The sequence below is a fragment of the Opisthocomus hoazin genome, chromosome 1, assembly GCF_030867145.1.
Source record: "Opisthocomus hoazin isolate bOpiHoa1 chromosome 1, bOpiHoa1.hap1, whole genome shotgun sequence".
Classification (NCBI taxonomy): domain Eukaryota; kingdom Metazoa; phylum Chordata; class Aves; order Opisthocomiformes; family Opisthocomidae; genus Opisthocomus; species Opisthocomus hoazin.
Genome location: NC_134414.1, coordinates 4,867,637 through 4,881,521, shown reverse-complemented (window position 1 = coordinate 4,881,521; position 13,885 = coordinate 4,867,637). Strand labels below are relative to the sequence as shown.

Below are 13,885 nucleotides of genomic sequence, written 5' to 3'. Positions count from 1 at the left end.
AGAAACCCAGACAAACCCCAGCGCTCTGCAGTATTTTTAAAATGAGGGATACTCCCAGGCTGCAGACCCTGGATGCCCTTTCAGCTGGTGACTGAACTGGACACGATGCACAACTCAACCCGGCGCGATACACGCACGCAGACCCACCAACCCCGAGATGAGGCTATTTTCCACCCGCGCTTGGCAGAGATCACAGGAAGCTTCTTTGTTATGGGAGCAGAATATCTTAATAATCCCAAAATGAAATAAATATCACACTTCAACAAACGGTTTCATGATTTTTTGTCTTCAGAACAGAATGAAAATTTAGGTTTTCTGACAGCTGGGCTCCCTGCAGCATCCTGGCACGCTTTCGGGCCAACGGAGCCAAGGCTTTAACAAATTCATGGCAAACCACCACCCCGATCCAAATCATTTAACAATCTAAACAGAAGGAAGGGAAAGAGCAGCGGGAAGAAATGTAGAAATTCAAGAAAAGCAGAATTTCAAGAAAAGCAGAATTTCAAGAAAAGCAGAATCTCAAGAAACGCAAAGCAGAATTTCCAAGACTGCATCAAGAAGTGAGGAGGCAAACCCAGGAATAAAATCGAGGATATTTATGGCCAGTCCAGCCCTACAGACCCAAATAGATGGGTCTACGCAAAAAATAAAGGGAAATTACTTGTTCTGTAGTGGCAGAAGCAGAGTCGACTACGTAAGAATATACGTACAGTGAATTCAAGTGCCAACTGCTGCTACCTAGATTTTTATCTCTCTTATGAATATCCTTACTGTACATAAAATTTTGTGTGGACCCGAAATGATACTGGTATTTTTCTTGGTTTTGACATGCTGCTGCACTTCATTAATGTATTTCTATTAAGAAGATACGTCAGAAAATAAATGGCTATAACTTTCCTTCAGCTGAACCCCCAAACACAGATCCATTTTCATTTTAAAATTATTTGCGAAGGTGACTTTAAACCCGCTTCAAACAACGAAAAACACCTTTTGAGAGATATTTTTTTTAATTCCATTTCGGTGAAACGTGATTTTTAAGAAGTAGGTAAGATGTTAAGAGTAAAATTCACGATGTGAAATGTATCTGCATCTGGGTACAGCTGCACGCACACGCTCTCCCACATCATTAGGTCCGGAGACTGAAGGATCGGACAAGTTTGAGAAGTGTTTCCCATGGGAAAGGCCAAAGCCACTGAGCCAAGCGAAGTTTCCACTTCTCCGTGCAAGCGGTCTTCAGGTGAATGATTAACATGTACTGTAAATACTCTTCATATAGCAGAGAAAATGAGGAAAAAAGTAAAATACACTAATACGCATCACACCGCTTCAGCCAAGATTCAGAAAATACTGATTTAAATAGAATAATGAGTCCAAAGACTGATCCACACGTCAGCCTTTGCATTTGAAAGGCTGATCCTCTCAATTCCACTGGGACACCAAGCATCTTCTGAAAACCTCGTGAGGCAGTACGGCCCCAGCCCCAACCCGACCTCTGTAAATATTTACCAAAGCAATACCGATGAGGTGCTCTGCAATGAGAAGTGTTACGTGGTGTTACCAGTTTTGAGTTCCAGGGCTGAATGGAATAGGGATTTTATCCCTCTGCTGAGGGATAAACCCTCTACTGAAGGGTAAAATCCCTCTACCGAGAGGTAATACCTGCCAGTGTTTTTGGGTTTGCCCCTACTTACATTAGTTTGTGCATTTTCAAGCTGTAAGAACATGGAAACAATAATAATTTTAATTAATCAGTAACCTTTTCTTTGGAAAAATTTGGTTTAGGAGCACTTACAAATTGAGAACTGGATTTCTCGCGATATCAAGCTAAACAGAGAACAAGATTTTAAACCAAAGATGTTAGCCCAGACGGGCTGCACCAAAAAAATCTGAGTCCAGGGATGCTGATTCCTGCACGTGAACACATCTCTCTCCCGCTGATCAGCATTCCAGATGCTGAACAACCCCACATCTGCTTTGAGAGAAGGGGAGACGAGCGGCTCCGCGGCCCGCAGCGAGGTCCTGCCTCTCGCCTGGACGCTCCCCGACGCCGGGGCACGCTCCGCTCCAGCAGCCGCACAGGGACACCGGGCGTCTGCGACGCGAGAACCGCCGAGGAGCAGGCGACCCATTCACCCGGGGTGGATCTGTGACCGCAGCAGGGCACGGCGGGGGGCAGCGGCTTCGCTGGACACATCGGCCTTTTACTGGGTTTTTTTTTGAAGCCATGATAGATTGACTTGATGCAGGACAACGGGAGTCATTTGCTTTAGCTTGTTAATGAGAAACTCCCCATTTTATGACGTTACAGCAGGTTGAGGGAGGTTCTCCTTCCCCTCTACACTGCCCTGTTGAGGCCTCATCTAGAGTACTCTGTCCAGTTCTGGGCTCCCCAGTTCAAGAAAGATGAGGAGCTACTGGAGAGAGTCCAGCGGAGGGCTACGAGGATGAGGAGGGGACTGGAGCATCTCTCCTACGAGGAGAGGCTGAGGGAGCTGGGCTTGCTCAGCCTGGAGAAGAGAAGGTTGAGAGGGGACCTAATATATACTTACAAATCTCTTCAGGGTGGGTGTCAGGAGGACGGGGCCAGACTCTTTCCAGTGGTGCCCAGCGACAGGACAAGGGGCAATGGGCACAAACTGAAGCGGAGGAAGCTCCAGCTGAACATGAGTAAGAACTTCTTCCCTCTGAGGGTGACAGAGCCCTGGCCCAGGCTGCCCAGAGGGGCTGTGGAGTTTCCTTCTCTGGAGATATTCCAGACCCGCCTGGACAAGGTCCTGTGCAGCCTGCTGTAGGTGACCCTCCTTCGGCAGGGGGTTGGACTAGATGACCCACAGAGGTCCCTTCCAACCCCTACCATTCTGTGATTCTGTGATTCTGTCACCAAGCTGCACTGCCCCGTGTATTTATAGATATACTGGTGGAGTAAGGTGGCTACCCCCTAATTTGTCTTTATATCCTGACATAATATTACGACGAATTTCCGTACGCCTTCAACAGAAGTTGCCTAGGAAATGATCGGCCTAGTTGTTTTGCTGTTTTACCTCGTTATGCAATTTCCAATTAGCTGGAGTTATGCAACAGCAATAAACATTAGCCTAGGCATGCTATAAACATTTGTAGCTCGTATTAGTACTCAGTCTGCTGTAAACCATGTTGTTTGTCCCAATTTGTTAGCTAAAACAAACAAGCTGCTCCAGGATCCTTGACTGTACTTGCTAAGGGTCAGACAAGAGTTTTTAATTCAAGGTACCCAGCAAACCCAATCGAGTTACCCCACTCTATTTACACAGAGTAGCCTGAAGATTCAACAACTGTTGTTTCCAAACCACAAATGTTTTCAGTTTCATTCCACTGCAGACAAGCCATGAAAGTATTTGCAGTCTTAGGTCAGGCCTGCACTTGAAAGAGGCAGAACGCTATTTACGAGGATGCATACTTATTTTTACCTAAATTATTACACTGGTAGACCAGGGTTAACAGCTTCCTACCTATATGAAAAAAAATAAAATGCCAGACAGTAGCAGAACTTTATTCTGCCTCTCACAAAGGAACGGCTATGTATTTACAAACACAAGCACTTCATTCAAGTATCGCTCTGGCTAAACCAGCTGGGGTTTGATGCTTTCATTACGCTGCCATAAAATGTTAGGTAAGAGGGAAACACGGGATCGCCTAGAGGGAAGACTGGTGTTTCCTGGCTTGGATCAGGAATGGTGTGGCCAGCAGGAGTAGGGAGGGGATCGTGCCCCTGGACTCGGCACTGGTGAGGCCACACCTCAAGTGCTGTGCTCAGTTTTGGGCCCCTCACTCCAAGAAGGACATTGAGGGGCTGGAGCGTGTCCAGAGAAGGGCAGCGAGGCTGGGGAGGGGTCTGGAGAACAAGTCTGATGGGGAGCGGCTGAGGGAGCTGGGGCTGTTCAGTGTGGAGAAGAGGAGGCTGAGGGGAGACCTTCTCGCTCTCTCCAGCTCCCTGACAGGAGGGTGTAGTGAGGGGAGGTTGGTCTCTTCTCCCAAGTAACCAGTGATAGGACGAGAGGCAATGGCCTCAAGCTGCGTCAGGGGAGGTTCAGATTGGAGACTGGGAAACATTTCTTTCCTGCAAGAGTGGTCAGGCCTTGGACCAGGCTGCCCAGGGCAGTGGGGGAGTCCCCATCCCTGGAGGGGTTCAAAAACCGTGTGGATGTGGCACTTGGGGACATGGTTGAGCAGGCATGGTGGGGTTGGGTTGGCGGTTGGACTTGATGATCTTGGAGGTCTTTCCCAAGCTTAACCATTCTGTGATTCTATTCCAGCAGCACCAAGTCACGCAACAAACTTTGCCCCATGTGTTTCTTCCATGACCGCACGCAGGCCCAAGGCAGGCTCTTCCCTTTGCAAGGTGAGGTTTCTGCAAGCCAGAGACCTGACTGCGTCGAGGAGGGACCCACCTTGCGCCACGGATACAGCCTTGGCTGGCCCAGTCTTCTCTTCCAGCTCCCAATGTGGGAACATAGCCAGCAAGCGATGCATTCGACGGGAAGAGATGGGTGTACTTGCTGACAGATCGCAGATTTGCATCGCACCGCAAACCCACGCAAGACCACAACGTCCTTAAAGAAGGATGCACCAGCCCTAAAGCCTTGCTGCCGCCAAAAGGTCATGTATTTCAAATTAAAAATTAAACAAGGCCTTAATGGTTGATCTTCCCTCTCACCAAAATGGTGCCTCTAGCAGACACACATGCTGGTCCTCCCGACCATGTGACCTCCGCTGACAGAAGCTCGTAGACTTGAAAATATTTTGAATCGCGTAACCACTCATCTTCCCACCAACGCTCAGCATCTGCAGGAAGGCAGCTGAGTTTTGAAAGCACAGGAACGCTGGAATCCAGCGCTTGCTCCGAAACCTGGGTGCTGCCCAAATTTCAGTTACAAAGCCTCACCGTAGGACAAACATTTTCCTACTTAACAGTGAAGTTGCTACTTACAATGACCATTTAATAGCTGAGGACTGGGATCACAGCATCCCAGAATCACAGCATGGTGGGGTTGAAGGGCCCTCTGGGGATCCCCCAGCCCAACCCCCTGCTGACGCAGGGTCACCCAGAGCAGGCTGCACAGGACCACATCCAGCCGTGGTTGGAATATCTCCAGAGAAGGAGACTCCACAGCCCCTCTGGGCAGCCTGGGCCAGGGCTCCGTCACCCTCAGAGGGAAGAAGTTTTACATGGATTTAAAACCCGTCAGCCACCCACAAAGTTTACAAACAGTGTTCTGGGTGGTTCCTGCTTCTCCGCGCCGTTCTCGTGCCTTAGCTGGTGGTAGGTTGTAAGAAGATGAAAGGAAAAAAAACCTCCAAAGTTTTTAAAAATATAAATGTTGTTATCTGTTTCTCACATACCTATCATTGCTCTACATGGAAGAAGGAATAGTTTTGTTTATTTACTGTTCCAGCCTTAATTAAGGCTTTAGACCTACGGCTTCCACCAGATGAAGATAAACAACTGCTGTGGAAGCCATGGGAATCACAACCAGCAAGAATACGTTACATAGCTGCTCTCTGTTCCCAGAAAGAAAAGGGCCGATAAGAAACCAAGCGTTCACTTCCATCCCACCACCGCCTCGGTTACGAGTCTTTTAAAGCCATTTATCAAAGCGCTGGGGTAAAAAGCAAACGCAGCAATCCAGCGAAGCTGCTCTAACCTGGCCCCTCAAACACCGCCGTTTAGGATTGTGCGGGTCAGTTCTGAATGCAGTTGCCTGAAAGCGGAGTTGCTTTATTTCCCACGATTTTTCAGGGCGCGGAAGGAGACCGTGACCCCCGCCCAGCAGAGCGTGCTCCCCTCCCTGCTCTGCATTCCCGGCGCTTCGCGACCTGTCCTAAAGCCACCCGACCACCCCACCAAGCCCATCTTTCTTTCCTTAAAGAATTCAGAATTATCTATTTTAGACAAAGGTTATACTTATGAGCAGGTTCAGACACTAAAGTCAGATTAAATTAAGATTACAAGTAGACCTAAATGACCTTTTGTGAGAAATACTTTATTCCACTGGAACATTTATCTAGTGGCAGGAACAAAATCATTAAGTGGGTTGGACAGGCTCATTTGGCAAATTGTTTTAGCTAAGAACAAAGAAAGCAATAAGGAAAAATTTTGGCTAAACATCCTGGACAGACAGTAACTTCATTTTTTTCCTCATTTAGAAATGTTTTTGTTTAAATTCTAGGCTTTTTGAACTAAAAAAAGGCATTAAAATGAAATCATTCTCTTAATGAGAAACAATTTATCATTTAAATTTTGTGCAAACAGAATTATTTGCACAGTGACAGGCAGAAGTAACTGTGAGTAGAGTTAAAAAAAAAGTATTGGAATGCCACAAATTCCTCAAAACCCAACATAAACCCTCCCCTGCGAAGCAGGTTTCAACCGCAGTCCAGTGCTACCAAAGCAGGGATGCACGAGCAAATCATCCGCGAAGCTCAACTCTCACTGCCTTGTCGCCGTGAAAGACGGTTGGGGTGGGAAGTTGGCTACGCCAGAAACACCCCAACCCCCCCAAATCCTACCCTACACGGCTCACCGAAAATTTTGACCCTTGAGCTGAGCCACGACTGAAACCCCCAACCCCAGTCCTTCTTCTGCACCCGCGAGGGAGCTAGCTAATAAACGATGTTTTTCAACACAACACTGAGGGGTTTTTTTAAGTGGGAGGCTGGGCGGGGAGCTTCTACAGATATTACAGCGGAGTCAGTTAATTTATATGCTAAATATTCTGCACGGAGTTAAATCAAACGGGACCGTGAGGGTGAAGCAAACAGGAAATGAAACGCTGACGGAGATAACATGTCTCAAGAGCGAATGCCAAGGTTAAGAAAACAGAGGTGAAGCTATTAACGGAGAAGAGCTCACCTGTGTAGCTCCAGCCCAACTGGCAGGCTGGTTGTTCCCGAGCTCAAGCATATAAAAAAATTTTCTTCCCCATGAGGGTGGTGAAACACTGGCCCAGGTTGCCCAGAGAAGCTGTGGCTGCCCCCTCCCTGGCAGGGTTCAAGGCCAGGTTGGATGGAGCTCTGAGCACCCTGCTCTGGTGGAACATGATGTCCCTGGTGATGGCAGGAGGGTTGGAACTAGATGATCTTTAAGGTCCCTTCCAACCCAAACCATTCTACGATTCTATGATTAGAGCTTGTCAAACGGAGAAAGCATTTGGTGGGGAAGGAGATGGAGAGTAGATGAGAGCGGTATCGAAGCGGTTTGTAGGGTTTAAGAAGTTCTTCCTGGGCTACTGGTAATGGGACTGCACGGAAATTACCCGAATTCTGTAAGTAGAAAATGAATGTATATAAAATGTATGTATGCAAACCTCCATTAACACATTTCTCCACAGTCCTGGTAACACAAACTGGTTCTTAACATAGTGAAAGATGTCGTATACATTTTGCAGTCCAAAGACTCTGTCAGATTTAAGCAGGGGCTGGGCTAGAGACACCCCCACAGCTCTGAACCTGAACAACTCTATGAAATGACACCGCTTTCAAACCACATGTTTGAGGAACGAAGTTGGGTTTTCGGGGCAATCCACCTTTCAAAAGAACTGAATTAAAAAAAAACAAAAAGACAAAAAGAAAATCTACAAAACAAGCAACATTCATATTCTAGTAGGCCAGACTAATCCCTGATCCCTTTACCAAAAAGATCCAAGAGACAGTCTACTGCCTGAAGTCCTACAGCAATTATTTTTCATCTCAGCAACACTTCAAGTCATGATGACCATTATTTGTAGGACATTTTCAAAACAACTTATCCATTTGTTTCCATGTAGAAGGACATCTAGCCTTTACAGCAGGGATCTAGCAAGAGAGCGAGCAAATATGGCTTTTCAGCTGACTATATCCTTACAGGAATCTTTATGAATGTATAGAATATACAAATATCCTTGATTAGTATGGTGAGTACATACAACCCTGTCTTCTAAAGACTTCCCTTCTCATTGGTCAGACCAGAATTCTGTAAAAAAAATATACTGTGAAATATTTAAGCAGGATCTGAGCATAACTGCATGCTCTCCAGATTTCTCACTTGCAGCAAGTCCCTGAAAAATAATTAGAATCAGAGAATCACAGGTTGGAAAAGATCTCTAAGATCATCAAGTCCAACCATCCGCCCAACCCCACCATGCCTGCTCAACCATGTCCCCAAGGGCCACATCCACACAGTTTTTGAACCCCTCCAGGGATGGGGACTCCCCCACTGCCCTGGGCAGCCTGGGCCAAGGCCTGACCACTCTTTCAGCAAAGAAATGTTTCCCAATATCCAATCTGAACCTCCCATGACACAGCTGGAGGGCATTGCCTCTCGTCCTATCGCTGGCTACTTGGGAAAAGAGACCAACATCCGCCTCACTACAACCTCCTTTCAGGTATTTGTAGAGAGTATGAAAATTCTCAAACACGCTAGTGTAATTTTTGCAACACTGTAATCAGAATGATTAAAAGTTCGGGTGCAGCTGATAAAGCAGTCAGGCTTGAGCATCTTCACACAGCTCCAGGGCTCCGACGCCGTACTTCTCACCACCGGCTTTCTCCTTTCTGCGATGTCCTCACTGAACTGCGCTTCACCAAAAGGAGTTCAAAGTTCCCGATCCGTGGGCGGCATTTTTCCAGGCTAGTCCTCAAGCTGCCTGGCTGGAAGGACGAACAGCTCCTACCCATCTCACGCCGAGCAGGCAACCTGGTTCCTCAGCACCGCTCTCCCGAGCATATGTTTCCCGAGCAAAGACAGGGATGGCAGCAAGCGAAATATTACAAATTCAACTTTTTTTGGGTTTTTTGGGGGGAGGTTGGTAGCCTCACTCCATTTAATTTCTTTTAGTGACGCGCACGGAATTTGCTTTCTCACTTTTCTGATGAGCAGAGGATGACACCACTCCCGCAGCTGAAAGGTTCAACGGCAAGAACGCCACAAATAACAACAGGCTGCAACGTAGCCACGTCTACTCGAGACGCGGCAGGACCACATGCAGCGTACAATTAACAGATTCGATCCTAAGATAGAACAGGAGCCCAGCCAGCAAACACAACTGTTAGCACAGCACAGTAATAAATATTCAGAGCCAAATAGAAGGGGAGGGAGAAAACAGCCCTCCGCTTACAATTAAACATGGACCTCAGCTTCTGAACTAATCAAACGAAGCAAACAGCACCATAATGAGTCTTAATCAAATCTTATCTGGTACAAACACTCTCTGGAGAGTTGTAGATATCCTGACGATGAGATAAAACGCGTCTCCCTATAATGAAGTGGAAATAGGATTAATCACTGTGGAGGCCCAAGCCCTGCCTTGAGCATAGACCTGAGCGCAAATGGGAAATCTCCCGTCATCGTCAAGAAAAATGATGTCAGGCCTGGGACCAGCGACGCTGCTTGGTGAGACTCAGACCGGGCTACCAAAGCATCGGAGTCGGAGTTTGAGCGAGGCAACATAAAAAGAGGAAGAATTCCAGTAACCCAGCCTCAGGGTCCAGGGTGCAGGCTGAAAGAAGGGTTTCAGAAACCAAGGGAAGAACTTCAAATTCTGTTCTGCCTTCATTCTGCAACATAGCTCAGTGGAGACAGCAAATTTCTGTCTCTGGTAGTTTAAAGGTAAAGGGACACAGGCAGCGGAAAGATGGAAAGCTATTTTAAGGCAAATCAGATCTATCCAACTGGCTGAACTCCTTCCTTACCATTGTCATGAAAACAAAAACTTAAAATATAGAACTTCTAGTTCACAGAATCACACAGAATCACAGAATGGTCGGGGTTGGAAGGGACCTCTGTGGGTCACCCAGCCCAACTCCCTGCCGAAGCAGGGTCACCCAGAGCAGGCTGCACAGCACCGCATCCAGCCGGTGCTTGAATATCTCCAGAGAAGGAGACTCCACAGCCCCTCTGGGCAGCCTGGGCCAGGGCTCCGTCACCCTCAGAGGGAAGAAGTTCTTCCTCGTCTTCAGCTGGAGCTTCCTGTGCTTCAGTTTGTGCCCGTTGCCCCTTGTCCTGTCACTGGGCACCACTGGAAAGAGTCTGGCCCTGTCCTCCTGACACCCACCCTGGAGAGATTTATCAGGATTTCTAAGGTCCCCTCTCAGCCTTCTCTTCTCCAGGCTAAACAAGCCCAGCTCCCTCAGCCTCTCCTCATAGGAGAGATGCTCCAGTCCCCTTCATCATCCTCGTAGCCCTCCTCTGGACTCTCTCCAGTAGCTCCTCATCTCTCTTGAACTGGGAAGCCCAGAACTGGACACAGCACTGCAGATGGGGCCTCACCAGGGCAGAGTAGAGGGGGAGGAGAACCTCCCTCGCCCTGCTGCCCACACTCCTCCTGATGCACTCCAGGATCCCATTGGCCTTCTTGGAAACCAGGGCACGCTGCTGGCTCATGGTTAACCTGTCGTCCACCAGCACTCCCAGGTCCCTCCCCGCAGAGCTCCAGCATGCCTTCACTGACAGACGCAAATGTAAATCCAGTAAATAGTTCTTTGCACGTTCGGGGGACTTTTTTTCTTCTGTTTTACTTTATAAATTACATACACCTCAAACTGACTTTCACAAAAAAGAAACAGCGCTTGTGTAATCTTTCTTCTTTCCACTTTCCAAGTCCTCTTTTTCTGAGCAACACGGAGGTGCTGAAAAATCTTTCTCCTTGCTAAGCCAGGTCCTTCCCATAACCGACCGCCGACCCCTGCCACCTCTCCGGACACCCTTCCTTCCCCGCTTGCCATCCCGAGAAGGACCTCTTCGAAGCTCTGAGCTAAACCAGGGGTCTCTTTGCTTTGCTTTACTCACCAGCCGCAGCTCCTCGACCCGAACGCAGCAGGACAGGGAAAGGGCCGTTCCACGGCTCGCCTGCAGCCCAGACAGGCGACTGCAAGGGTCTGCACAAACACCATTCCCCTGCCCGAGCACCAGGAATTCCAGCGCAATGAGCTGCACTTACACATGCAGGAATGCTGCCAGTGTTTGGTTTTCACATACCAAAAAGAATTATAATTGTGTTATAGAAGGAAATAGTTTTACTCAAAGCTTACATAGATTATTCCTCTACGGATCGTACGTGTGCAAAAATCTCTTGTGTAATTAATGGTCTTGAAATTACTTCATAGTGCCACTGAGAGGAGTGGGGATTAATAAAGGCTGAAGAAAAGGCCATCACTAAGGAAAAGGCACCAAGCTGATTGAATTCACTTAGTAACCTCCCTTAAAAAAAATTTCTATACTATAAATAAAAATACTATATTTTCTTTTCACATAAAAAAATTTCTATACTACAAGTAACTTCTGTGGCAACATTTAAAAGCCACGAAGTGGTTTACAAACCTGCCCTTCAAAATCTCAGGGACAACTTCACGTCTTTGAAAAACACGGCAGAAAACTTGTACCAAATGGAAAGGCAGAGAATGGGTGAGACTCACCCAGCCACCGCGTCTGCCGGGACTCAGCGCTTGGCGTTTGCACCGTTTTCTGGTGTAAAACTGAACACGCGTTCGGTATCTTCCCGTGGCCTTCCCGATGGAGCTCCATCCATCCCTCTGCTTTCGGAAAAGACCGCTGGCCTTCTACAGCACACTACAGCGCTCATTTCTGATCTCACCTCACATTTTTTTGTATATAAACATTCCACTTCTCGGCGCTTTCCTTCAATCCTCCTTTACATTCCGTGGCTGTGGCCAAGGCAACTTGCAATTTTGCCTCAAGCTCTTTTAGCTAATTCTCTCAGACAAGTCAACCTTCTGCTGGGGAAAAGTCCTCGTGTGCTCTTTTATTTCTTCTTTGCTGCTTCTGCCCAGACAGTCACGTCCGTGCTGTCCCTGCTTCGTGCTCTCTGTATCGTGCATGCAGGACCACGGCCTGATTTCTACCACGGAGATACTTCTTCACCATTTCTATTGCAGCACGGCCTGTTAAAATTCTAACTTCCCAAAATTTACCAAATAAAAAATACTCCTGTCCATTTTTCTCTCCACCACCTCCCCCAAGGGAACATACGAGTCTGACGGGGAGCGGCTGAGGGAGCTGGGGCTGTTCAAGCTGGAGAAGAGGAGGCTGAGGGGAGACCTTCTCGCTCTCTCCAGCTCCCTGACAGGAGGGTGTAGTGAGGTGGGGTTGGTCTCTTCTCCCAAGTAACCAGTGACAGGATGAGAGGCAATGGCCTCAGGTTGTGTCAGGGGAGGTTCACATTGGATATTGGGAAAAATTTCTTTGCTGAAAGAGTGGTCAGGCCTTGGAGCAGGCTGCCCAGGGCAGTGGTGGAGTCCCCATCCCTGGAGGGGTTAAAAAACTGTGTGGATGTGGCCCCTGGGGACATGGTTTAGTGGGCATGGTGGGGTTGGGTTGGCGGTTGGAGTTGATCTTAGAGGTCTTGTCCAAACTTAACGATTCTGTGATTCTATTCTATGATTCTGTTCACTCTCTGCTCAGTTTCCACCGATCTCCTGGGTTCTGGTAACTCTGCGTTCTTAAGACCTGCAATCACTTCAGTCCCAGACTGATTTCATTTGTACCTCTTACACTATTTTTTGTGACAACCTTCTCCTCTGCAACTTCTTATCCCGATTTTTCTTTCTTTCTGCTGCTGCTTTTATCTTTCACTCTCATGCTCTCTGTCCTTGCATATTTAATCATTAACTACATATACACATCGAAGTACTTCGGAGTATAGCCTGGGTGAAACAGTTTACTCAGATAAAAGGCTCTTGAATTTTACAACACTTTCTGTTAAGAGAGCATATTCCGGATTTATTTTCAAGAGAAACTAACATTTATCATCCCAGTAGGAGGAATATTTTTACTCTGTATTTTCTAACCTCTTGAACTCTAAATCGCATTCCTAATTATGTCAGGTACTCTGAATATCTAATGGTATGAGAAGCACTTAACTGAAACAATTACGTTTGCTCTACGGTTTCAATTAAGCAACCCACTCAGCCGAAAACGAAGAGGTTAGTTCCTGCTGCCTGCAATAGGTTTTTTGAATCACTGGCCATGAAAACAGTTAACTTTCACCAACCCAACACTGGCAGTCAAGTATGAAGCTAATTTATCTTTTCCTGAGCCTTTCTTAACCCAGAACAGGTCTCAAACCTCTGTAACCTGTTCAAAAGGACCTCAGAGTAAAATCAGGAAGAGATACAAAGATTAATTCAAATGTTTTCCCATTCACATTATAAATTAATCTGTGTAGCAAAAATACTGGCACACAAGGCACGTCAGCATGTGGCAGTTCCTTCTAGAAGCCAAAAAGGATGAAGATAGAGATGTGATCACTGTTTTCTGGTAAAAAAACTAGTAAACTTGACGTTGTTTTTTCTCTGTTTAAGACAAAGCCCCTAAATACAGATTTTCACAACAGTGGAAAATCACAGAATCACAGAATCACAGAATGTTTGGGGTTGGAAGGGACGTCTGGGGTCACCCAGTCCAACCCCCTGCCAAAGCAGGGTCACCTATAGCAGGCTGCACAGGACCTTGTCCAGGTGGGTCTTGAATATCTCCAGAGAAGGAGACTCCACAGCCTCCCTGGGCAGCCTGTTCCAGTGCTCCATCACCCTCAGAGGGAAGAAGTTCTTCCTCATGTTCAGACGGAACTTCCTGTGCTTCAGTTTGTGCCCATTGCCCCTTGTCCTATCGCTGGGCACCACTGGAAAGAGTCTGGCCCCATCCTCCTGACACCCACCCTTCAGATATTTGTAAGTATATATTAGGTCCCCTCTCAGCCTTCTCTTCTTCAGGCTGAACAAGCCCAGCTCCCTCAGCCTCTCCTCGTAGGGGAGATGCTCCGGTCCCCTCAGCATCCTCGTAGCCCTCCGCTGGACTCTCTCCAGTAGCTCCTCATCTTTCTTGAACTGGGGAGCCCAGCACTGGACACAGTAC

At 47.4% G+C, this 13,885-nt stretch overlaps 1 protein-coding gene across 4 annotated transcripts in view; it reads right to left on the bottom strand.

Moving 5' to 3' along the window:
• Positions 1-13,885, bottom strand: part of FCHSD2 (FCH and double SH3 domains 2) — a 195,179-nt gene that overhangs the window by 15,438 nt on the left and 165,856 nt on the right. The gene's annotated exons all lie outside the window — the stretch shown is intronic.